Source organism: Bos taurus, chromosome 13 (genome assembly GCF_002263795.3).
Source record: "Bos taurus isolate L1 Dominette 01449 registration number 42190680 breed Hereford chromosome 13, ARS-UCD2.0, whole genome shotgun sequence".
NCBI lineage: Eukaryota > Metazoa > Chordata > Mammalia > Artiodactyla > Bovidae > Bos > Bos taurus.
In genome coordinates, this window is record NC_037340.1 from 2,965,907 (window position 1) to 2,992,806 (window position 26,900).

General features: G+C 41.4%; 1 protein-coding gene and 1 pseudogene across 2 annotated transcripts in view; both read right to left on the reverse strand.

The window, feature by feature from the left end:
- The window catches only part of PAK5 (p21 (RAC1) activated kinase 5), a 424,652-nt gene extending 401,640 nt beyond the window's left edge, over positions 1 to 23,012 (reverse strand). Inside the window, 1 exon segment of one of the 2 annotated variants that reach the window (NM_001206594.2) lies at positions 22,843 to 23,010. The gene's annotated coding sequence lies outside the window, so the exon portion shown is untranslated. 2 annotated transcript variants of the gene reach the window in all.
- On the reverse strand, positions 15,212 to 15,698 carry LOC783610 (mitochondrial ribosomal protein L33 pseudogene; annotated as a pseudogene).
- Positions 23,013 to 26,900: the final 3,888 nt, after the last annotated feature.

The window sequence follows — 26,900 nt, forward strand, 5'->3', positions numbered from 1 at the left end:
ATAATTTGGCAACTGAACAAAAAATCTTATCTTGAAGATCATGATTTTGGAGGAACTAAGGTGATTGGCAGTGGACAGAATCAGAATATGTGAAATTCCTTAAAAATTTATTGACTTAAACAGTTTTTCCTAGCTTTTAGTTTTGTTGATATTTCTTATAGTCTCCTTTGTTTCTGTTTCATTTATTTCTGCCCTAAACCCACAGCAAACATTATCCTCAATGGTGAAAAGTTGAAAGCATTTCCCCTAAGGTCAGGAACAAGACAAGGGTACCCACTCTCACCACTACTATTCAACATAATTTTGGAAATTTTAGCCACAGCAATCAGAGAAGAAAAAGAAATAAAAGAAATCCAGATTGGAAAAGAAAAACTAAAACTCTGTTTGCAGATGACATGATCCTCTACATAGAAAACCCTAAAGACACCACCAGAAAATTACTAGAGCTAATCAATGAATATGGTAAAGTTGTAGGATATAAAATTAACACACAGAAATCTCTTGCATTCCTATATGCTAACAATGAAAAAACAGAAAGAGAAATTAAGAAAACAATTCCATTCACTATCACAATGAAAAGAATAAAATACTTAGGAATAAATCTACCTAAATAAAAAGAATACCTATATATATAAAACTATAAAACACTGATGAAAGAAATCAAAGATGACACATCGATGGAGAAATATACCATGTTCATGGATCAGAAGAATCAATACGGTGAAAATGAATATACTACCCAAAGCAATCTATAGATTCAATGCAATCCCTATCAAGCTACCAATGGTATATTTCAGAGAACTAGAACAAATAATTTCACAATTTGTACAGAAATACAAAAAACCTTGAATAGCCAAAGCAATCTTGAGAAAGAAGAATGGAACTGGAGGAATCAACCTGCCTGTTGATTCAGACTATACTACAAAGCCACCGTCATCAAGACAGTATGATACTGGCACAAAGACAGAAATATAGATCAGTGGAACAAAATAGAAAGCCCAGAGATAAATCCACACACCTATGGACACCTTATCTTTGACAAAAGAGGCAAGAATATACAATGGAGAAAAGACAATCTCTTTAACAAGTGGTGCCAGTAAAACTGGTCAATCAGTTGTAAAAGAATGAAACTAGAACACTTTCTAATACCATATACAAAAATAAACTCAAAATGGGTTAAAGATATAAATGTAAGACCAGAAACTATAAAATTCCTAGAGGAAAACATCGGCAAAACACCCTCTGACCTAAATCACAGCAGGATCCTCTATGACCCACCTCCCAGAATAAAAGGAAAAATAAACAAATGGGACCTAATTAAACTTAAAAGCTTTTGCACAACGAAGGAAACTATAAGCAAGGTGAAAAGACAGCCTTCAGAATGGGAGAAAGTAATAGTAAATGAAGCAACTGACAAAGAATTAATCTAAAAAATATACAAGCAGCTCATGGAGCTCAATTCCAGAAAAATAAACGACCCAGTCAAAAAATGGGCCAAAGAACTAAACAGACATTTCTCCAAAGAAGACATACAGATGGATAACAAACACATGAAAAGATGCTCAACATCACTCATTATCAGAGAAATGCAAATCAAAACCACAATGAGGTACCATCTCATGCCAGTCAGAATGGCTGCTATCAAAAAGTCCACAAACAATAAATGCTAGAGAGGGTGTGGAGAAAAGGGAACCCTCTTACACTATTGGTGGGAATGCAAACTAGTTCAGCCACTATGGAGAACAGTGTGGAGATTCCTTAAGAAACTGGAAACAGAACTGCCATACAATTGTATTGCTGGGCATACAATTGCTGGGATTGAATGCCCAGCAATCTCACTGCTAGGCATATACATCAAGGAAACCAGAATTGAAAGAGACACGTGTACCCCAATGTTCACCTCAGCACTGTTTACAATAGCCAGGACACAGAAGCAACCTAGATGTCCATCGGCAGATGAATGGATAAGAAAGCTCTGGGACATATACACAATGGAATATTCAGTTCAGTTCAGTTCAGTAGCTCAGTCGTGTCCGACTCTTTGCAAGCCCATGAATCACAGCACGCCAGGCCTCCCTGTCCATCACCAACTCCCGGAGTTCACTCAGACTCACGTCCATCGAGTCAGTGATGCCATCCAGCCATCTCATCCTCTGTCGTCCCCTTCTCCTCCTGCCCCCAATCCCTCCCAGCATCAGAGTCTTTTCCAATGAGTCAACTCTTCGCATGAGGTGGCCAAAGTACTGGAGTTTCAGCTTTAGCATCATTCCCTCCAAAGAAATCCCAGGGCTGATCTCCTTCAGAATGGACTGGTTGGATCTCCTTGCAGTCCAAGGGACTCTCAAGAGTCTTCTCCAACACCACAGTTCAAAAGCATCAATTTTTCAGCGCTCAGCTTTCTTCACAGTCCAACTCTAACACCCATACATGACTACTGGAAAAACCATAGCCTTGACTAGATGGACCTTTGTTGGCAAAGTAATGTCTCTGCTTTTGAATATGCTATCTAGGTTGGTCATAACTTTTCTTCCAAGGAGTAAGCATCTTTTAATTTCATAGCTGCAGTCACCATCTGCAGTGATTTTGGAGCCCCCAAAAAATAAAGTCTGACACTGTTTCCCCATCTATTTCCCATGAAGTGATGGGACCAGATGCCATGATCTTCGTTTTATGAATGTTGAGTTTTAAGCCAACTTTTTCACTCTCCTCTTTCACCTTCATCAAGAGGCTTTTTAGTTCCTCTTCACTTTCTGCCATAAGGGTGGTGTCATCTGCATATCTGAGGTTATTGATATTTCTCCCAGCAATCTTGATTCCAGTAAAGAATGCATTTGAATCAGTTCTAATGAGGTGGATGAAACTGGAGCATATTATACAGAGCATATTACACAGTCAGAAAGAAAAACACCAATACAGTATAATAACACAAATATATGGAATTTAGAAAGATGGTAACAATGACCCTATATGCGAGACAGCAAACGAGACACAGATGTAAAGTACAGACTTTTGGACTCTGTGGGAGAAGGCGAGGGTGGGATGATTTGAGAGAATAGCATTGAAACATGTATATTACCATATGTGAAATAAATCACTAGTCCAGGTTCAGTGCATGAGACAGGGTGCCCAGGGCTGGTGCACTGGGAGATGGGAGATGGGATGGGGAGGAGGTAGGAGAGGGGTTCAGGATGGGGAACACATGTACACCAATGGCTGATTCATGTCAATGTATGGCAAAAACCACTACAATATTATAAAGTAATTAGCCTCCAATTAAAATAAATTAATTAATTTACAAAAAAATAAGTAAACCATTTTGCCTATATTACATGTAAAAAAAAATCTTTACACTTTGTGCAGAAAAATAAAAAGATAAATGAGAATTGGGTGACTTCTCACAACTGTTACTGCTACAAGCCTAGTCAAGTCATCATTATCTCATTTGAATCTATCACGTCCGCCAGACTTCTTCCTCTGCCCCTCTCAAGAGAGGCCAAAGTGACTCATTTAAACTATGTCAGCTTCTGAACTCTGCTTAGATCTCTCCAGTGACTGCTCTCCTCCCTGACCCCATCTCCTTCTGCTCCTGCCCTCATTCACTCTGTTCCAGCCACACTGGCCTCTCTGTACTTCCTCAACCAACTGGGCATCCCATCCTTTGCATGGGGCTCTCTCTGCCAGTGATGCTCTTCCATATGAAACAAGGGTAGTTTACACAGGTACTTCACTTTCCACCTTCAAGCGCCACCTTCTCACTATTTCAACCCTCCATTTAATACTGCACCCCTTCCTGCCACCATCTCAGCACTTCTGATCCCTCTTAATGACCACTCTATTTTTTCAAAGCACAAATCCCCTTCTTACAGTCTATGCATTTACTTCTGATATTTATTGTCTGCTGTCTGTTTCTTTCCACACAGGAGGAATTTGCATCTCTGTTCACTGATGTGTCCCCATCTGCTTAAGGGCCACCCCAAATAAACACAGTGGTGCACAGTGAATGCCTACTAAATGGATGAATGACTAGCTGGGGACAGCAACTGTAATATATTTCCTATTTTTCCTCTAATCTATCAAAGGACAAACCAGAAGCAAGCAGACACCACCCTGATAGGGAGACCCAATTAGCCTCTTCATTTTAATCCTAGCTGTTAAGTGATTAACTTAGACGGAAGGTTTTTCTGTTTCCTGGTGACACAGAATGTGCCAATGTGCTTTGAAATAAAATTGAGGTCTGGGGAAAAAAGGGAGGGGGACCACTTTCTGAAGTCTTCTCTCACTCCTCTAGCTCAAGCAAATAAAAACTCTGGGGATAGCTCTGGACTTTTCTATCTCATTCGTTTTTCATTACTTGTTTTATTATTACTTTTTAGTAAGGCACAGGGATGTCATTATTCTCTGTCACCCTAGGGGATTCCAATATTGACTTTGAGATTTTTCTAGCCATTCTATAGAATGCATATTATTTATAAGGTTCTACTTTACTTCTGTGGGCATATTTGCATTCTGAATGTTTTAGATTTTCCAGATGATAATGTCTTATGAAATATGATAACATCTTTTTGATATTCCCATTGTTGTTCAGTTGCTAAGTCATGTCTGACTCCTTGCAACCCCATAGAAAGCAGCACACCGGGCTTCCCTGTCCTTCACTATCTCCTGAAGTTTGCTCAAGTTCATGTCCATTAAGTCAGTGATGCCATCTAACCGTCTTAAGACTATAAGATTTCTTTTTCCATTTTGGTTTAATTCAAATGAAAGAGGATTTTTTTTTTCACAAAGTTGAAAAAACATTGAAAAAATTAGTTGCTGAAGCCTATGTAACTGTGCAAATATTCCCACCAAATGCCTGCAAATTCTATCCTTTCAAATTTCATACCATCACAGAACACTTAACTCTAGACTTTTTTTCTAGGATGGAATTTTTTAAACATCTCTCTCTAAAATGTCACTCACCTTACAGTTAAATAAACTGGCTTATTTCGGGAAATGGCATGAAGAAGAAACAATACACAAGAATAAGAGGATCCCAAAACGTAGAACAGTCTTCTGATTCAAAGATTACAAATGTGAAAGATGTTAAGGACCAAAAAGGGTAATATAAACAAGTAAAATGGCCAGAGAGCACACAGTAGGGAGCACTGGGGACTGCAGCAAAGTGAATATTCCATTATCTAATCTATGCTGGAGGCAGCTGCTACTCAGCGCTCAGCCACAGGGGATGGTGGCCATGAGGAAACATGGTCAGCGTTGCCAAATTTTGTACTTGTGTTTAGATGATTTTTTTTAAAAGGAGCCCCTGAATTTTTAGGAGAAACATCATATTATGTATGCCAATCACAGCACATCTAGGGCATAAGACTAGAAACTCTGCTCTAAATTGGCATTGTCAAATGTTTAGTTCCTAATAGAATTCACAGTGCTCTCCTATACCTTCCAGCTTTAAAAAGACAGCTCAACTATATTTCATGGATAGTAAAAGTCTCCCATTGCTGTTCGCTAGTTTGTGGTTCCCTGATTCCTAGTTGTTAGTGGGCTCTTGGTGGTGAGTGTTTCTATCAGCCAGTGTAGACTGCTAATATGCCAACACAGGTACTGTGGCAGGAGTCCCTGTGAAAGTAGACACACACTGCTATCATGGAGACTAACTATATGCTGCCTTTAAAATCCCTGTGGTTATCACCCAAGAATCTTCTATTTCTGAGAATATTTCCTCAAAAACATGGTCACATGTTTTTGACATGAGACCCTGGATCCCACACTGGAGAAACCTTTGGTTAGACCACTGACTGATTAATTTCCATCCCAAGCTTTTTGGTTTTTCTCACTTCATAGCACATCTGTTACTAAGGAAACAAGTACCAAAGATTAGAGCAGAACTGAATAAAACCCCAGATTTCAGTATAAAAATCAGTAAATGCTCAAGCAGGAGTCACATCACCAACCAAGAATATTCATACCAGATTTGGGACAAAGGAACAGGGGGTGTAAGTTGCATCCAGTAATCAAATAATTGTTCTTAATGTTTTTCAAGAAGTTGAGTTTATTTATGCTATTATTGGAAAAGAAGAGAAGTAAAAGGTAAAGGAGAAAAGGAAAGATATATCCATCTGAATGCAGAGTTCCAAAAAACAGCAAGGAGAGATAAGAAAGCCTTCCTAAGTGATCAATGCAAAAAAATAGAGGAAAACAATAAAATGGGAAAGACTAGAGATCTCAAGAAATTTAGCAATACCAAGGAAACATTTCATGCAAAGATGGGCACAATAAAGGACAGAAACTGCATGGAACTAACAGAAGCAGAAGATACTAAAAAGAGGTGGCAAGAATACACAAAAGAACCATACAAAAAGGATCCTAATGACCCAGACAACCATGATGGTGTGATCACTCACCTAGAGCCAGACATCCTGGAGTGTGAAGTCAAGTAGGCCTTAGGAAGCATCACTATGAACAAAGCTAGTGGATGTGATGGAATTCCAGCTGAACTATTTCAAATTCTAAAAGATGATGCTGTTAAGAGTGCTGCACTCAACATGTCAGCAAATTTGGAAAACTCAGCAGTGGCCACCGGACTGGAAAAAGTCAATTTTCATTCCAATCTCAAAGGCAAAGCCAAAGAATGTTCAAACTACCGCACAATTTCATTCACTTTACACACTAGCAAAGTAATGCTCAAAATTCTCCAAGCTAGACTTCAACAGTACGTGAACCGAAAAACTCCAGATGTTCAAGCTGGATTTAGAAAAGGCAGAGGAACCAGAGGTCAAATTGCCAACATCTGCTGGATCACAGAAAAAGCAAGAGAATTCCAGAAAAACATCTACTTCTGCTTCAGTGACTACACTAAACCCTTTGCCTCTGTGGATCACAACAAACTGTGGAAAATTCTTAAAGAGATGGGAATACCAGACCACCTGTCCTGCCTCCAGAGAAACCTATATACACGTCAGGAAGCAATTTAGAACCAGACATGGAACAACTGACTGGTTCAAAATGGGGAAAGGAGTGTGTCAAGGCTGTATATTGTCACCCTGCTTATTTAACTTATATGCAGAGCACATCATGTGAAATGCTGGGCTGGATGAAGCACAAGCTGGAATCAAGCTTGCCAGAAGAAATATCAATAACCTCAGATATGCAGGTGACACCAATCTTATGGCAGAAAATGAAGAGGAACTAAAGAGCCTCTTGATGAAAGTGAAAGAAGAGTGAAAAAGCTGGCTTAAAACTCAACATTCAAAAAACAAAAATTATGGCATCTGGTCCCATCACTTCATGGCAAATAGATGGGGAAACAATGGCAACAGTGACAGATTTTATTTTCTTGGGCTCCAAAATCACTGCAGATGGTAACGGAAACCATGAAATTAAAAGACGCTTGATTCTTGGAAGAAAAGCTGTGACCCACCTAGACGGCATATTAAAAAGCAGAGACATTACTTTGCCAACAAAGGTCCATCTAGTTAAAGCGATGGTTTTTCCAGTGATCATGTATGGATGTGAGAGTTGGATTATAAAGAAAGCTGAGCACAGAAGAACTGATGCTTTTGAACTGTGGTGTTGGAGAAGACTCTTGAGAGTCCCTTGGACAGCAAGGAGATCAAACCAGTCCATCCTAAAGGAGATCAGTCCTGGGTGTTCATTGGAAGGACTGATGTTGAAGCTGAAACTCCAATACTTTGGCCACCTGATGCAAAGAGCTGACTCATTGAAAAAGACCCTGATGCTGGGAAAGATTGAGGGCAGGAAAAGGGGACGACAGAGGACGAGATAGTTGGATGGCATCACCGACTCAATGGACATGAGTTTGAGCAAGCTCTGGGAGTTGGTGATGGACAGGGAAGCCTGGTGTGCTGCAGTCTGTGGGGTCACAGAGTCAGACATGTCTGACCGACTGAACTGAACTGATTTTTGGAAAGCTGGCTCTTAGCTTACAGTTTGCTTCATTACGTTTCAGTATACATAGAATGTTTACTTTATATCCATATCCAATATTAGAATCTGTCTCTAACTAGAAACAGAGAATTAATCTTTCCTTCCATGTGTCTTTCTTTTATCAAAAGTAGAAAATTATTACTAGCATACAATTTTTTTTAAGTAAATGACTTAGATCACATTATTGCTAGGTTCCATTTCAGAATTTTAAATCATGGCATTACTCTTCTTCATTTGCACTCATTTTTTAGCCTAGGTAACATCCATCCATCCACAAACTCTATTAAAAATGAAGACCTTTAGTATGGATGCATAAAGCGAGGTGCTAGGGGACTCAAAGATGAAGAAACCAGGTATCTTCCTTAGGAATTATCAGTGTAGTACAAGAAGGGAGTCAAGGAAGAAAATAGCTTCAAAAAATACTGTGATGAATGCCTTGAGAGGTCTCCCAGTGAAGGAGTCCTCGAGCCTAGAAAAGAAGATAAAGGTCTCAAAGGCCTCAGGCCTGCACAAAGAAGATAATGGCCTCAAGGGCCCTTGCTGAACCACCTGACTTCGGGGATGACACCACTGAACTTCAAGTCCCACCCCGCCCCTGTTCATCCACAAACTGCCATCTCAGCTAAAGATTACCCAGAATGCACCGCCTGACTAAGTCTTCCCCTATTGCTTCTGCAAAACCTCCCCTTAAATATGAAGCCTCCTTGACCTAGCACGCTCTGCCTGGTCCTTAGACCGGCTGTCGCCCCTCCTTGCCTAAATAAAGGCAGCCTCTGTTGAGGTCGTCTCCCTTTCTTCACCACCTTGTCTGGAACTCTACCTACACCAGAACCCTGTGGAAGAATGTGGAGGACGTGGACAGCTCCACACTCCCAGGTGGATTCCCAGGAGGTTCAGTGGTAAAGAATCCTCTGCCAATGTAGGAGATGCCCTGAGACTTGGGTTTGCTCCCTGGGTAGGGAAGATCCACTGGGGAAGGAAATGGCAACCTACTCAAGGATTCTTGCTTGGAAAATCCTAGACACAGAGGAGCCTGGAGGGTGACAGCCCATGTGGCCACAAAGAGTCAGATACAACTGAGCATGCACACACAGGTAGCTGGTAGGAAATTTTCAGTGAGAAGGTGATCACCGGATGACAAGATGTTCATTTTGGAGTGGTAATGATGGCAAAGCAGAGACGGGAAGTTGGTACAAGGTCTAACTGAGAGATATTGCGGGGAGATGCAGTGGGCCAGGGAAGGGCTGTTTAAGAAAGTTAAGCTGATGAGACTCAGGGACTCCTTAGCTGTGAGAAGAGAGAGTGCACTCTTGCCTGGAGCATAAGACAGGACCCAGCTTGGAGCTTGTTGTTCAGTTACTGAGTCATGTCAGACTCTCAGGCAATACTTTATAGCCCACCAGGCTCCTCTGTCCTGATTTCCCAGGCAAGAATACTGGAATGGGCTGACAGTTCCTACTCCAAGAGATCTTCCCAACCCAGGGATGGAACACGAGTCTCCGGCATTGGCAGGTGGATTCTTTACCACTGAGTCACTGTTGCGGAGAAGAAGCCAATCTAACTCCATGTTGGAAGTGTTTCTTTGACTTGCTTTTGTTATAACCATATAGAAGGGCCTGCCTCAGAGAATTCTGCCCCTCTGCCTGATGGTTAAACTAAAGTGCCTTTGTACAGAACCTGTCCACCTATAGATGATAGGAAGCAAGAAATTAACACACCCACTGCCTGAGGCTTGACATTCTAGGAGATGTTTGCAAGATGAATGACCTTTTTACTTTGCTTCCTTACGTCCCCCCAATGTCTGATCTACAAAAGAACCTGGGATTCAGACCCTAATAAGATGGTTAATCAGAGGCACTAGCCTGCCATCTTCTCTGTCATCTGGCTCTGCAGTTGGTCCCTTCCTTGCTCAGTCCTTGTCTCTTGGATTCATTGGCCCATCGTGTGGCAAGCAGAGGGAGCTTGGACTTAGTAACACCACCAGGGAAGCCCAACTTGGAGGTAGCTAATAACTTAAAACTTTCATAACAGGCAAAACAAACTACTGTTTAACTCAAGTTATGAATAACTGTTATTTCAATATTATTGGAAAAGTCCTTTTTTGTTTTCATGTCTCAAAAAGCTAGAGGAGAATGAACAATGTACTGAACACCACACTTTCCTTTCCAGAGGAGAAAAGCTCTACATTCCATTTCTGTAAGACTTTCTTCTTTAATCCCCTCCTCCATCAGTGTTTATGTTTTTCAAAGGTAAATTATATCCACATAGCAACTGTTCCTACTTTAGAGGAAGATGCTTTCTTTGAAACATATGAAGTATAAGTTTTCTCCACTTCACTTGCAGGAAGCTCTCTTCCTAGGTCAGTAAACTGCAGTAGAGCTAAATTAGGCAAGGAGGCAACTCACTTAAGAAAGATTAGCTGGGAAATCCATTTGCACGACACAAAGGACCATCCTTAGATGCAAAGGGATAGAGTTCCACCTAGAAAATAGTTAAGGCGTTTCTTAAATAGAATGCCAACCTTGAATGTGAATTGAGAAGTGATGCTAACAAAGAATGAAGATGTGAACACCTGAACTTACCCCAACCCTCTCCCATCTGTAATTGATTAAAAGAGTGACGGAACCAATAATGTTGGGAAAAGCCATCTCAGTCCAGTTGGATGGGGATGCAACAGAGGCTTAGGGATATCAACTGTGCTCTACAGGAAAGACAAAGGGACTCTGCCCATTCACCTTCATCATCAAGGACACAAATGGTAACTTCCTTCAAGACTGAAAGAATCCCAGAGCTGACATCTGTTTTAAACTGTAAATTAAAACAGTTAAAATTTGTTTTTTTAATACACACAACTAAATTGATTCCTGGTTTTGATCATTCCCTTAATCATAATACTGAAGACAGCAAGGCAATGAATAGCATTCCTTGCCCTTTTCCTGACAAATCTGCATGAACCACAATGCAGAATCAGAGGATTCAAGAGTCAAAGTGGGTTGATTAATGCAGTGATTCTTGAATTACTGAAGGTTCAAGGATGCCAAACAAAACTTTTAATCTACTGAGTTGCTTGCTGTATGCAACAGTCTATGTGGACACTGGGCCCAGATGAGGAAGGGGTTTGACTCCTCTGCATGACTGCCTTGAGTAACCTACTTTATAGAGCTTTCATGATGATTAAGATTCACAGGTAAAATACTGGGATGAGGGTTTAACATATCTCCTTCAACATGTTAAGTACAACCACAGGAGTGCAAGCCACTTTTCTTATAATCTACATTGCTACTGCATGAGCAGCAAGTTGTGCGTATGTGTATATGTGTGCATAGCTCAGTGCAGCCTTTCTAAAACAGTCACCTGAGCAGGTGCAATCCTGACACTGGAGAGGACAACAGCACCAGGAGTCTCAGTGACTATACAGCTAAATATTCAAATATGATGTTGTTGTTGCTCAGTCACCTAGTCATGTGCAACTCTCTGAGACCCCATGGACTGCAGCACACTAGGCTTTAAATATGATAAACCAAGCTAAAAATTGCTAAGTAGGTTCTATAAGCCTAGTCAGACAAATATGCCTTCAAAACAATGTAGAAACTCAGGCTTCAACTCAGAAGCCTGGGATCCCAGAACGCGGCTAAGTAGAGGGTCCCAGTCTCTTGTCCCATTGCCTTGATCCTTCTGCCCCAGGCTTCAGGTTCTATAAGTGGACTACGAGCTCCATCCCACCTCTCACTAATAAACAATCCTTCCTTGGCCTGTCTTGGGCCCCAGAGCCTCCTAAGAGGGGAAGTCTGAGGCCCCAGGAATGCAAAGCAGGGTCCAGTGGGGGCCAAGGTGGGCTCTGAGTGCAGGGGGCTTGGCTGCACAGGTGCCAAGAGGTGGGAGAACACAGCAGGTAAACTCTTTACTATACAGTATCCAGGGGATCCCTTGGTAATTTAAGATTTCCTGTTTTTAGTGCAATTAAAGAATAATTATCTTTTTCTTTTTTTGCATCCCATTTGCAAGTGTCCTCTCCTCAGGGAAAAGGTTATAAAAAGCTATAAAGGCAACATAAACCTGGGCATTAAATTACCTGGACAACCACAGCCATGTCCTAAGTATGATGAGAACTGCAAGAAGAATACAGATTGATTTATGGGTGATTTTTTAGTGTTACATACCAAAAGTTGCTTCCCTGGTGGCTCAGAGGGTAAAGCATCTGCCTACAATTTGGGAGGCCTAGGTTCAATCCTTGGGTCAGGAAGATCCCCTGGAGAAGGAAATGGCACCCTACTCTGGTACTCTTGGTTGAAAAATCCCATGGACGGAGCCTAGTAGGCTACAGTCCATGGGATTGCAAAGAGTTGGACACACGACTGAGCGACTTCACTTTCACTTTCTTTCACCAAAAGTTAGGGGGCTCTCTGGTGGCTCAGCAGTAAAGAATTTGCCTGCAATGCAGGAGACACAGGAGACGCAGGTTTGATCCTTGGGTCGGGAAGATCCCCTGGAGGAGGGCATGGCAACCCACTCCAGTATTCTTGCCTGGAGAATCCCCATGAACCCAGGAGCCTGGCAGGCAACAGTCCACAGGGTCACAAATAGTTGGACACAACTGAAGTGACTTAGCACACACGCACGCACCAAAAGTTATTTGAGCTCAGACCCATCATTCATAGTCGACTAAATTCAAATATTAAACAAATAAACAAATAGATAAGAAGAACTGACTCATTTGAAAAGACCCTGATTCTGGGAAAGATTGAAGGTGGGAGCAGGAGGGGATGACAGAGGATGGTTGAATGGGATCACTGACTCAAAGGACATGGTTTGAGCAAGCTCCGGGAGTTGGTGATGGACAGGGAGGCCTGGCGTGCTGCAGTCCATGGGATTGCAAAGAGTCAGACACGACTGAATGACTGAACTGACTGACTGAAACTCAAACATGACTAAAAGACTTGCTCAGAGTTAAGATAATTCAAGATAAAAAGAAGCCTAGACTCATGCTGGTGCTCCATCTATTTCCAAACTATATTTCTTGTTTCTGCTAAACTGTTTTCTTCAGAGCATCCTTTCACTGGCTCTGGTTTCACTTGAGAATAGTATCTTTCTTTCAAAATACCTGTGCAGGGATTTCCCTGGTGGTCCAGTGGCTAAGACTCAGCTCCCAGTGCAGGAAGCCTAGGTTCGATCCCTGGTCAGGGAACTAGACCCCACATTCTGCAACTAAGAGTTCCCAGGCCACAACTAAAGATCCTGCCTGCCACAACTGAGACCCTGAGCAGCCAAATAAATAAATATTTTACAAAAACAAAAACCTACCCATACATGAAGATCAAATCTGAAAAGCCAGCTTCTTCAGGACATGTCCTGCTGACTCCAGGAGAAAACTGCGTCTCTTATGTGGGGCACCACCATGCACACAGCACCACAAACCTTGGGCTCCTTGTGAATCTCCATCTCAGCAGCTGTGCCCTCTGCAGGGGAGGTGTGGAGGCCTGCAATTCAACCCTGTTGGCCTCCAAGTCCTGGGCTAATGGGCATTTTTATTCTTCCTGTTTGGTTTGATATGGGTCATTGACCTTCCATCCCATCTTTTTTAGTTCTATCAGCAGAAAGAAGACCATGGGACTGCCAGTCAAGGTGCCTAACCGCTCCCCCCCAACCCCGTGATGGCAAGTGAATTGCAGCCTGGGGAGTGGGGCCAAGCCCTAAGCACAAAAAACACTGGCCTGGGGCCCAGCCCGGGCAAACCCCTTGTGCATGGGCCTGTTTCTCTAGTCCATGATATCTAGACTCTAAAGCTGGCTAGGTTCTGGTTTGTTTGCAAGCCTGTTTTTTGGAGGTGGTGGTGGTTGTTTTGAGGGGACACTCCCATTCCTGGCAATTCTTTTAGTTATCTGAGAGCCTTATAGTAAATTCTTTCTTTACTAGAGTTTCTTTCATTTGCATGCGAACTAAGAGTCATTGCCAATATACTTGGCAGAGCCCCTGACACAAGAGTTAACCATGAGTGTCACATACTGAGTCATTATAACCTAAATATGTATCATCACCATATCTGTAAAACAGTGATTTTTTTTTTCTAACTCATAAAACAACATTCAGTTCAGTTCAATTGCTCAGTCGTGTCTGACTCTTTGTGACCCCATGAATTGCAGCACGACAGGACTCCCTGTCCATCACCAACTCCCGGACTTCACCCAAACTCATGTCCATCGAGTCAGTGGACTCATGTCCATCCAGCCATCTCATCCTCTGTCGTCCCCTTCTCTTCCTGCCCCCAATCCCTCCCAGCATCAGAGTCTTTTTCAATGAGTCAACTCTTCGCATGAGGTGGCCAAAGTATTGGAGTTTCAGCTTTAGCATCATTCCTTCCAAAGAACACCCAGGACTGATCTCCTTCAGAATGGACTGGTAGGACCTCCTTGCAGTCCAAGGGATTCTCAAGAGTCTTCTCCAACACCACAGTTCAAAAGCATCAATTCTTTGGCACTCAGCTTTCTTCACAGTCCAACTCTCACATCCATACATAACCACTGGAAAAACAATAACCTTGACTAGATGGACCTTTGTTGACAAAGTAATGTCTCTGCTTTTCAATATGCTATCTAGGTTGGTCATAACTTTCCTTCCAAGGTCATAACTTTCCTTCTTTTAATTGCATGGCTGCAGTCACCATCTGAAATTATTTTGGAGCCCAGAAAAATAAAGTCTGACACTGTTTCCACTGTTTTCCTATATTTCCCATGAAGTAACGGGACCAGATGCCATGATCTTAGTTTTCTGAATGTTGAGCTTTAAGCCAACTTTTTCACTCTCCTCTTTCACTTTCATCAAGAGGCTTTTTAGTTCCTTTTCACTTTCTGCCATAAGGGTGGTGTCATCTGCATATCTGAGGTTAGTGATATTTCTCCCGGCAATCTTGATTCCAGCTTGTGCTTCTTCCAGCCCAGCGTTTCTTATTATGTACTCTGCATATAAGTTAAATAAACAGCATGACAATATACAGCCTTGATGTACTCCTTTCCCGATTTGGAACCAGTCTGTTGTTCCATGTCCAGTTCTAACTGTTGCTTCCTGACCTGCATATAGGTTTCTCAAGAGGCAGGTCAGGTGGTCTGGTATTCCCACCTCTTTCAGAATTTTCCACGGTTTCTTGTGATCCATGCAGTCAAAGGCTTTGGCATAGTCAATAGAGCAGAAATAGATGTTTTTCTGGAACTCTCTTCCTTTCTCCATGATCCAGTGGATGTTGGCAATTTGATCTCTGGTTCCTCTGCCTTTTCTTTTCTTTTTTTTTTTATTTTAATATATTTTATTAAGGGCTATAAAAATATCCAGAAAGATAAATAAATGTGATGCAATGGTATATGTCCTAATATGAAGAACTTGTTTTCACTGCATTGTTTTCCTTCACAATGGCCTTCAAATCACAGGAGGCAGTGATTCCATGCCATTTCCTCTTCTTTTATTACACGCTGCAGATTTCTGAATCAGTATCCCACCCTAGATCTTCTCATTTATAAATCAAATTCATTTTCAATCCATTGTTTAGAGGGAGCGTATTTTTTTCTGTTCCACAAAGAGGACTTTTTTTTTCACTACTGGATCGTAATGCAGTAGAGTCAGTTTCTCCCATAGTCGGCTTCTCTTAGTGTTGAAGGAAAAACCTGTTCCAGCTTGGCTCACCATTTTCACCAGAATTGTTTTTGACTTGCTCTTGGCAAACGTAACCGCCGACAGGAACATGGCGACAGTACCCCTGAAGACTCGGTAACAGGCCCGAAGGTCCAGCAACAAACAACTCCTCTGCCTTTTCTAAAACCAGCTTGAACATCTGGAAGTTCACAGTTCATGAATTGCTGAAGCCTGGCTTGGAGAATTTTGAGCATTACTTTACTAGTGTGTGAGATGAGTGCAAATGTGTGGTAGTTTGAGCATTCTTTGGCATTGCCTTTCTTTGGGATTGGAATGAAAACTGACCTTTTCCAGTCCTGTGGTCACTGCTGAGTTTTCCAAATGTACTGGCATATTGAGTGCAGCACTTTCACAGCATCATCTTCCAGCATTTGAAATAGCTTAACTGGAATTCCATCACCTCCACTAGCTTTGTTCGTAGTGATGATTTCTAAGGCCCACTTGACTTCACATTCCAGGAGATCTGGCTCTAGGTGAGTGAGCACACCACTGTGATTATCTTGGTCGTGAAGATCCTTTTTGTACAGTTCTTCTATTTTGAAAAATTCAGGGAGGTATGAAAAATATAAGCCATACATATTTTTACTGTCCAAACACTGCCTAATTTTGTTTTTGTTCCAGTTTTCATACATCTATATGTGATATTCCTGAAATACATATCATTGTAATACAGCAGTGCATTTGGTTATTTCTAGTTAAAACTGTTGTGAAAGCTGTTCCTTGTTATTACATATCTTTGAAATGACTCCTTTTAATACGTGTCATAGTCTATCCTTTGGGGGACTTTATTTTGGTTTTCACATGACTAAATTTATTCTTACTAGATTTTATTCCTCTTGTTTTTCTGAGGTTTATTTATTTATTTGTTTATTTTGGCATGGTGGGAAGAATTAAGAGAGCTTTACTTTTAATGCAGTGATGAGACAGTTGACCACTTTCTGGCTTTTATTGTCTTAACATGGTTTAAAATATCAATTTAAACCTCCAAAGTAGGGTACCCTAGGCTGTCTCCCACATTTGGGGGCACTTTTTATAAAACAGTGAAATCCTGCCACTTGGAGGCTGTTGTTTCTTTCTTCAACATGAAGGGAAACTTTAAAATAGCTTTAACCCACCTCCAATTTTCATATACATTGTTTTCATTTTTTTTATTATTTCAGACTATTATCACAATCCTCAATGTAAGTTTTTGTCTGCATCTACTTCTTTAGCAAACACTATTGTATAATTCTTCCGCCAGTAGTAAAGCAAATGTCCTTCTCTCTGCATCCTTGCCAGCACTGAGTATTTTTGTATCTACATAAACATACATACATTTTGCTGGTTTAATCCATGAAACATAGCATATAACTTTTGTTTTAATTTCCATTTCTGTGATTAATAGTAAGAATATTAAATATGTATGTTAGCCTTTTTCTTCCTTTTGAATTATTCAGGTATGTGGACAATTCTGTTGGCATGTTATTTTCTACTTACTGATATCTATGAGTTCCTCAATGTGATTATTACATTAACTGTTCTGTTATGCTTGGTGTCCATGTTTTTCTCCATAATTACTTTTTGATTTACACTGTATTTTTTGCATGCAAATGTTTAAAATATATTCAAATCTATATTTTGCTTTGTGATTCTTTCCATTAATTTTATATTAAAAACTCATTCCCCTAAAATTATTAAATATTTTCTTCTGACTTTCTCATCTGGCAAATGAACTTTCCAATTTGGAATTTAGTCTAGTGAGTCATGTAAACAGAGGTTCTTAGTTGAATGTTTTCTGTATACTAAGCCAATTTGCTTGATTCTTTGGTCAAATATTCCTGTTTCAAAATGCTTTCTCCATCGCAGTTCTGTTTCCAAAAACTACCTGAGTCTCTTTGCAATCTATTCTATTCCATTGAGCTAACTATTGATTTTTACACCAGTACTACTCTGCTATAATGATTGTAGTTCAATGACTGTATTTATTTTTGTTTCTGGAAGGGCAACCCACCCCAACTCCCATATAAATTCCTCTGCAAATTTTTCTTGACTATTGTCATACAGTTATTCTTCCAAGTGAATATTAGAATCATTTTGACAAGTTTTTCCAAATCTCAATACAATAAAACTATATAATTGATCATGGAAAAATAACCATATCAAATATCTATCTTTCTAATACTAAGGCAAGTTTTCATTTGTTTTTGATTTTATGTGTCTAAGTAAAATTTTATAGCTTTCCTACGTAAGTCCTTAGATACTTTTTTCTCCAAGTATTAGTGTTTTATGTACATTTCCAATTTTCTTAGATAATATATATTTGTATGGATTCATAAACAGAATCATTTTCTATTGTATTATTTTTTGTTGGTAAATATTAGCACTTGAGGTAATCCTTGATTTCTGAACATGTATATTATAAACCAACCACTTTACTGAACCCTCTTATTGGTTTCTTAGGTTTTAGTTGAGTAACTGTGTATCCATCACTTTTAAACAAAATTAAGATACAATGTCTGACTTTTTTCTTGCTTAGATAAAAAGTAATACTTAAGCATATGCATTAAATGATACTTTCATTTATTTTTAAAAATTACCTTTTTGCAACTACTAAAATGACATAAAATTGAGGCCAAACCAGAAATGCAAAATATAACCCGTGTTCCTGTATTGGGCCACCTCCATTTCCCTTGGGTCCTCAGTCTCGCTATTCAAAACTACCAAAAAGTCCTCTAAATGAAAGATATTAAGTCACTTCTCACTTGGATTAAACAGGATAGACAAAACAATCCAGCTGGTGATTAAGAATTTTGACAATTGTGGAAGACAAAGAAATACACCAGGAACCTATCCTCACGTAGACAGCAATTTGTCTCTTATTTTAACCCCAGAGACAATAGGTAGGATAATTTTTAAAGTAGAACAGGGTCCAAACCTAGATATTTTCAGAAAGCAATTGCATGCATTTCCGTATATGAGCAGATTCTGTTTTCCTCAGATAAACCTAAGTTCCTTATTTTGAAAGATCAGGATAATAGTATCTAATTATTAATTCATCAAGTATTTGTCGTGCATCTAATCTGGATTTTGTATTATTGGGAAAGACTGGAGAACCATCTGTAAAAATAAGAGTTAGGAAGGAAGAGAACTTGAAAAGGGAAAGTGTTAGTCACGCAGTCGTGTCCAACTCTTTGCGACCCCATGGACAGTAGCCTGCCAGACTCCTCTACCCATGGGATTTCCCAGGCAAGAATACTGGTGTGGGTTGCCATTTCCTCCTCCAGGGGGTCTTCCAAACTGAGGAATCGAACCCAGGTCTCCTGCATTCCAGGAAGATTCTTTACTAGCTGAGCCAGCAGGGAAGCCCCTAGGAAGGGAACCTAGCACATAACAAAAGCTCAATAAATAATATTATCATTACCTATTAGGATTATTTATTGTTAATCTCTAGAAGGCTAAAAGTCTAGTTCACCACTATATTCCTAGGGCCAAGCATGGAAAATGTTAATGTCCAACAAATATTCTGTTGAAATATTTGAATATTTGTTGACTGAAATTTTTTCAAAAGTCTCAGTTGTCAAAAAAATATTTTGACTTCATTCTTAACTGCTCACTTGAAATCAGTTCTTCAAAGATGCATTTACTAAAGCCAAGAGTACTCCTCTCAAAGTCAGAATGAGTTCTAAATTGCTCTTTTTATATAGGTAGTAAAGAAAATAGTTTCTAAAATATCATATCTTTAAGTTGGCACAGAACAATGCTAGGAGGAAGAGTACTCATTCCTTCACTCATTGACCATTTATTAAGCATCTTCTGCATGAAAGACACAAAACAAATGGTCATCACAGAGTTTACAGAAATTAAATGAATAGCCAAACAAATAAATAGGAAACTGCAAATTTTCAGTGCCATAGAAGAATAGAAAGGTGATGAGAGATTTGGGTTCATGAGGAAAAGAGATCAAGGAGACACAATTGAGTACAGCTTGAACTGGCAACGCATGGGGCATGCTCAAGAAACAGATTGGTATGACAGTGGTAAGAGGAAGAGGTGCCCAGGAGGAGACCAGAAAGAATCTCTGGAAACTGTCCCAGGTACATAATGAATCTTCTGCAGGGGACTGACTTGATTCTACCTGTTCTGGATGAAGAATGGGCGGCCCAAGCTGGGAACCGGGAGCTGGTAGGAAGCCCTACTAGTGGACCAAACAAAAGACAGTAACAACTTGGATGGAAATAAGAACTTATCAAGAGTTTATACATAGATATAGAAGACAGAACTTGCACAAAATTGGTGATAGTTTTTGGTTTGGAGGACAAAGGGAACAGAGGCATCAGAGATGATTTTTGAGTTTCTGGCAACTCCCTGGACAGTGGTGCCATTTACCAGGATAAGAAAGATTAGAAAGTTGTTAAGATTGGTGTATTTTTGTGACTGTTATTTTTGTTGTTTAATATGGTTTTCTGCTGTCTGTTTGCATTGTGTTAGTGGGGAAGCAGAAAGGGAGGAAGGCAAACATTAACAAATCCATCTAGGCTAGGGTATATCAGCTATGTTACCTGTTTAAGATTGAAACCCTAGATTACCTTGGTTTCTAGACAAGTGACATTTGTATAAATGAGGTACCTCTGAATACTGTTTTTCTCTATCATGTTTGGGTATATAAAAATTCAAATATATTGCCTGGATTAAATAAGCTTTAAAGTCTTTTCACAAAACATACTATTTTATCTTTATGTCCTACTGATACTGACATAATACTAATACTGTCATTAAATACCTATCATAGGGTATACAGGGCTGAATAGAATTCCCCCCAAATTCATGCCCAACCAGCACCTAAAAACGTGACCTGATTACAAAACAGGATCTTTGGAGATGTAATCAAAGTTAAGTTGAGGTCACACTGAATTAGAATGGGTCCTAAATCCAGTATGAATGGTGTCCTTATTTATAAAGGGGGGAACTTCACAATGTGAAGATGAAGGTAGAAATTAGTTATGCTGTCCCAAAACAAGGAATACCTGGGTCTATCAGGAACTGGGAGAAGCCAGAAAGGATCCTCCTCTTGAGGCTTCCAAGGAAGAATGGCTTTGACTAAACCTTGATTTTGAACTTCTAATCTCCAGAACTGCAAAAGAATATATTTCTGACATTTTAAGCCATTTGTTTGTTGTTTAGTCACCAAGTCGCATCTGACTCTTCGTGACTGACAGGCTCTAGTCGGGAAGATTAAATGAGATCACATATTTGAACTTATTTAGCTTAATACAGGGCATATAGCATATGTTAAATAAACATCCATTTTCCTTCCTCTGATAATGATCACCACCACTGGTTGTGGTTTATAAGTAACTCATACTTCTACCCAATTTAGGTTAAGTCTTAGCTCTAGGCTGGTTTTACAGCTGAGGAAACTGAGGCTTGGGAAAGTTAAATAGCTTGCTCAAGATCACAAAGCTTAATAGGGAAGAGTCAGAGCTCAAACTCAACTGTCTCACCACCAAGATGAGATCCTAGAATACTTGCCTCTCACACCTGCAACATTTTAGTAAAATGACAGAGGAGAGGCACAAAGTGTTTTCAACATCTGCAGTTCTCTCTCACTTTATTAACAAGTTTAGGGATCTAGTACAATTCAACTCTCCCCATTCACAGAGAAGCACAAAAATATAAAACCAGTGCTATCAGTGAACTTCACTTTCTACTGCTCCCATCAGCAGTGCTTCTGCTTTGCACATATGAATTTGAAGTCAAGGCATTATCACCAGATTGGACATTTATGGTTTTAATTTAATTAAATGCATTTTTCTCAAGTTTCTCCCGTTTCATTTTGGTGATACTGACTCATTCTTACCACCTAAAGAGATGATAAAAATAAGTACTGTAAGCACGGAGGGAAGTGTGTCTAAACTTCATAGTCACAGATGTCCATCCTTTACAAATCGAAAAATAAAAGCACATTCTAAATTTACCTTTCCTCCTTAACTCAGTGAGTTGTAGGTCTGAATAAATCAGACATACAAATGTAAGGTGCAAAGCTGTTATTATGCAGTTTCAATTTCATAGAATTCTAGTGTAGGAGGGACTTCTAAAAAGTGGTGTGGTTCATCTGGACTCAATTAAGACAGTTATTTACCTGCCACCAAACCCTAGAAAGGAAAAGGATGCTCTGAGAGATTCTGAGAGTTACCTAAGACCGTATATCTATTTTGGGGGGAACCCTTTGGAACACGGGTTTCCCGATTTCCCCGAAAGTATATTTATCCTTCTAAAGCTGTCATTGACTATTAAAGATGACATTGTCCTCTGGCTTTGTGCCAACTTTTCTTTTTCTTTATTAATTTGGCCTTAAAAAAAGAAGAAGAAGAAGAAGAAGACCAGTATAGATAACATCCCAATGCTTCAAATTCCCTTAATTGACATCTAACGTGGAATTACCTTGCATCCCACGTTTAAAGCTCCCGATATGCACACATAGGTTCAAGAAAGGCCAACATGCTTCTCCTTCAAACTGGGCACTGATAATCTCTGGACTTTTCAAGTTTATCCTCCAGAAGGTTAACATCGTAGGCAATTTTGACAAGAGTTTGGAACCGAGATTCTCTTCCACGCTCTGTCCACACCCGTGCCCACGAGCAGAAGTTCTCTCCATTACAACCCACCACACGCGCGCGCGCACACACACACACACATACCAAGGCAAGTAACAAAGGAAAACAGTCCCATAAAGCCTCAGCTATTTCATTCTCCAATCTACACCTGTCAAGAGACAAAAACCAAACGGGAATCCTTCCCTGGCAATATGTCCAACACTCCTCAGAGAAGCACGCACCGCGGCACCCCCGGCGTGCGCGGCTGTATACACAAAGAGCCGGTGCTGGGTTTGCCCGCGGTCCGGGGGACCAGCACATTCCCAGGACTGGTATCCTGGTATCTCCCCCATGCCCTCCTGCTCAGCAGAAAAGAACTATCCTTTATTTGACCCGCAGAGAGCCCAGGCTGGATGGCAGTGAATGGGCGTGGGGGGCGGGGGGCGGTTCCCGAATCCATCCCCTTCAGCCAGTCGGTCCCCAGCCTTTGGCATCTCCTAGCAGATGCACAATCGCGCGCTGTCACAGATGTCCGCTTCGCATCCTCTCCCGGCAAAGCCAGGTGCCCGGGTCCCCGCCGTGCGCATCCCCGCAAGCGCCCCTCCCCGCGCCCGTACCCACCCGGGCAGCCCCGCCGGGCGCGCCTGCCTACCTGGTGGCTTGGCTGTCAGTACGGCGGCGGAGCCTAGTCCCCCTCTCCTCCTCCGCGGCTACATCGCTCGGAGCGCCATGTTCCCGGTCTCCCCGGGCGCACGCCGGGCAACTACTACGGGCTGGGTAGGGGCAAAGGGGGCGGGGGCCGGCGGGAGGGGCCGGAGGCTGAGCCACAGCTTCCCACTCTCCACCCAGGCCTCCCCCAGCTACTGAGCATGCCCAGCTGCCCGGCTTCGCCCTGGGAGGACTTTCCAGGAGCGCGCGCAGCTGCTCCGGGTTTTCGTGGCTGCCGGAGGGAGGCTGGCAGTAGCAGCTGCGGGGGGCGGGGGGCGGGGGCGGGGTGGAGAAGTTGCGGGGGGCGGGGGGAGTGTCTCACGCTGTGGGATCTGAGCTGGAGAAAGCCCTTCTCGCTGATCTGATCCCACTTTCCCTCTGCCATCCACGGGCAGCTCCTGCACGCCCCCTCCTCATACACACTGTGCAGAAATTTTGTGCAGGGCCAAAGCTGGACTGAGCTTGAGGGCAGAGCAAAGGGCGAGAGGGCGGGGCCGAGAGAAAGGTCCTTCCGCTAGTCTTGGTGCTACCACCTGGAACCTTGCAGCTTCAACTTCAAGGTGCCTAGGAATTAAAATGCAAATTCGGAATCGCTTGCTCTAGACTGGGGTCTGAGATCTACAAGCTGAACAAGCCCCCAGGGAATGCTGATGTCACTGGTTCTCCGACCACGTCGAGCAGCCGAGATCTAGAGAATCCCTCTTCTGTGACCTTTGGGTGGCTCTCCTGCAAGCAGCCAGCCTAGAAACGTTCTCTGGCTCCCACAGAAGCCGCTGCGACCTACAGACGGCTTGGCGTCTAACAGGTGAAGATGCCCTCGGGATGTTGTGCCCAACCCTGGAAGGAATCTCAGTACCACTGGACTCTGAGCACCCACACAAACTGGCTACTTTCTGACTTAGAATGTGAGTCTTAGGGAAAGCTTGACCTTTTCACGCTCTCTTTGCTAGTTGGGTAGCACACTCGTTGCCGGATGAGCCTCTACTCAAGTCTGAACCACCTGCCTTGGCTGTTCCCAACCTTTCCTGATCTGGGACAAAAACTTAGACTAGGCATCAAAATGTCAATTTATTGGGCATCTAATGATAAGGCTAGGCTTGCCAGTTAAGAAGAATGACAGACCATGATAAGAATAGGGTGTTTATGTACCAAAAGATGACAGGGCTTTCAGATGAGTGACGTTTGGGTTGAAGCTTGCAAAGATATCTTGTAGTTCATCTTAAATCCCTGGGTTGCCCACTCCCTTCCCAACCCCTGAAGGCTCCAGCATTGTCAAAAATATTCAGTGCCTGTGGACAGAGCAGGGAAGAGAGGGTGGGACAAACTGAGAAAGTAGCACTGAAACATATACATTGCCACATGTAGAATAGATAGCTAGTGGGAAGTTGCTGTAATACAAGGAGCTCAACCGCCTGCTCTGTGACAGCCTAGGGAGTGGGGTGGGAGGTGGAAGGGAGGTTCAAGCATGAGGGGCCAAGTGTGTACCTATAGCTGATTCATGTTATTCTATGGCAGAAACCAACACAATGTTGTAAAACAATTATCCTCTAATAAAAAAAATTTTTTTTAAATTCGCTGTCCAGGCTATAGTGAGAGAGATTCACTAAAGCATTCATGAATTTTCAACCTTGGAAATGAAGACGTCACACACATCTGCCTTAGCTGCCCCCAAAATACCCTCAGGAATTAGTGATACAGTATGTGATATCAAATTAAAAATAAAGGTTTATGTGTGTTGGTACCCTGTTACACTTAATAACTCTTAACAGTTTTCTAATTAATGGTACAATATTTATCTTGTTTTCCATTAACAATATTTATTTGTTTTCCATTTGCTCAGTACCCTCAATGTAGTAGCTGCCATATCAAAACAGGAACCAGTACTTGAATGCAATCTCAAAAATGACATAATGATCTCTGTTCATTTCCAAGGCAAACCATTCAATATCACGGTAATCCAAGCCTATGCCCCAACAGTAACGCTGAAGAAGCTGAAGTTGAACAGTTTTATGAAGACCTACAAGACCTTTTGGAACCAACACCCAAAAAAGATGTCCTTTTCATTATACAGGACTGGAATGCAAAAGTAGGAAGTCAAGAAACACCTGGAGTAACAGGCAAATTTGGCCTTGGAGTACAGGATGAAGCAAAGCAAAGGCTAATAGAGTTTTGCCAAGAGAACGCACTGATCACAGCAAACACCCTCTTCCAACAACACAAGGGAAGACTCTGTACATGGACATTACCAGATGGTCAACACCAAAATCGGATTGATTATATTCTTTGCAGTCAAAGATGGAGCAGCTTTATACAGTCAGCAAAACAAGACCAGGAGCTGACTATGGCTCAGATCATGAACTCCTTATTGCCAAATTCAGACTTAAATTGAGGAAAGTAGGGAAAACCACTAGACCATTCACGTATGACCTAAATCAAATCCCTTATGATTATACAATGGAAGTGAGAAATAGATTTAAGGGACTAGATCTGATAGACAGAGTGCCTGATGAACTATGGTCTGAGGTTCGTGACATTGTACAGGAGACAGGGATCAAGACCATCCCCATGGAAAAGAAATGCAAAAAAGCAAAATGGCTGTCTGGGGAGGCCTTACAAATTGCTGTGAAAATAAGAGAAGTGAAAAGCAAAGGAGAAAAGGAAAGATATAAGCATCTGAATGCAGAGTTCCAAAGAATAGCAAGGAGAGATAAGAAAGCCTTCTTCAGCGATCAATGCAAAGAAATAGAGGAAAACAACAGAACAGGAGAGACTAGAGATCTCTTCAAGAAAATTAGAGATACCAGGGAACATTTCATGCAAAGATGGGCACAATAAAGGACAGAAATGATATGGACCTAACAGAAGCAGAAGATATTAAGAAGAGGTGGCAAGAATACACACAAGAACTGTACAAAAAGATCTTCATGACCCAGATAATCATGATGCTGTGATCACTCATCTAGAGCCAGACATCCTGGAATGTGAAGTCAAGTGGGCCTTAGAAAGCATCACTATGAACAAAGCTAGTGGAGGTGATGGAATTCCTGTTGAGCTATTTCAAATGCTGGAAGATGATGCTGTGAAAGTGCTGCTGCACTCAATATGCCAGCAAATTTGGAAAACTCTGCAGTGGCCACAGGACTGGAAAAGGTCAGTTTTCATTCCAATCCCAAAGAAAGGCAATGCCAAAGAATGCTCAAACTACTGCATAATTGCACTCATCTCACATGCTAGTAAAGTAATGCTCAAAATTCTCCAAACCAGTCTTCAGCAATTCGTGAACTGTGAATTTCCAGATGTTCAAGCTGGTTTTAGAAAAGGCAGAGGAACCAGAGATCAAATTGCCAACATCCTCTGGATCATCGAAAAAGCAATAGAGTTCCAGAAAAAAGATGTATTTCTGCTTTATTGACTATGCCAAAGCCTTTGACTATGTGGATCACAATCAACTGTGGAAAATTCTGAAAGAGATGGGAATATCAGACCACCTGACCTGCCTCTTGAGAAACCTATATGCAGGTCAGGAAGCAGCAGTTAGAGCTGGACATGGAACAACAGACTTGTTCCAAATAGGAAAAGGAGTACATCATGTCTGTATATTGTCACCCTGCTTATTTAACTTATATGCAGAGGACATCATGAGAAATGCTAGGCTATAAGAAGTACAAGCTGGAATCAAGATTGCCGGGAGAAATATCAATAACCTCAGATATGCAGATGACACTACCCTTATGGCAGAAAGTGAAGAGGAACTAAAAAGCCTCTTGATGTAAGTGAAGGAGGAGAGTGAAAACATTGGCTTAAAGCTCAACATTCAGAAAATTAAGATCATGGCATCTGGTCCCATCACTTCATGGCAAATAGATGGGGAAACAGTGGAAACAGTGTCAGATATTATTTTGGGGGGGCTCCAAAATCACTGCAGATGGTGACTGCAGCCATGAAGTTAAAAGACGCTTGCTCCTTGAAAGAAAAGCTATGACAAACCTAGATAACATGTTA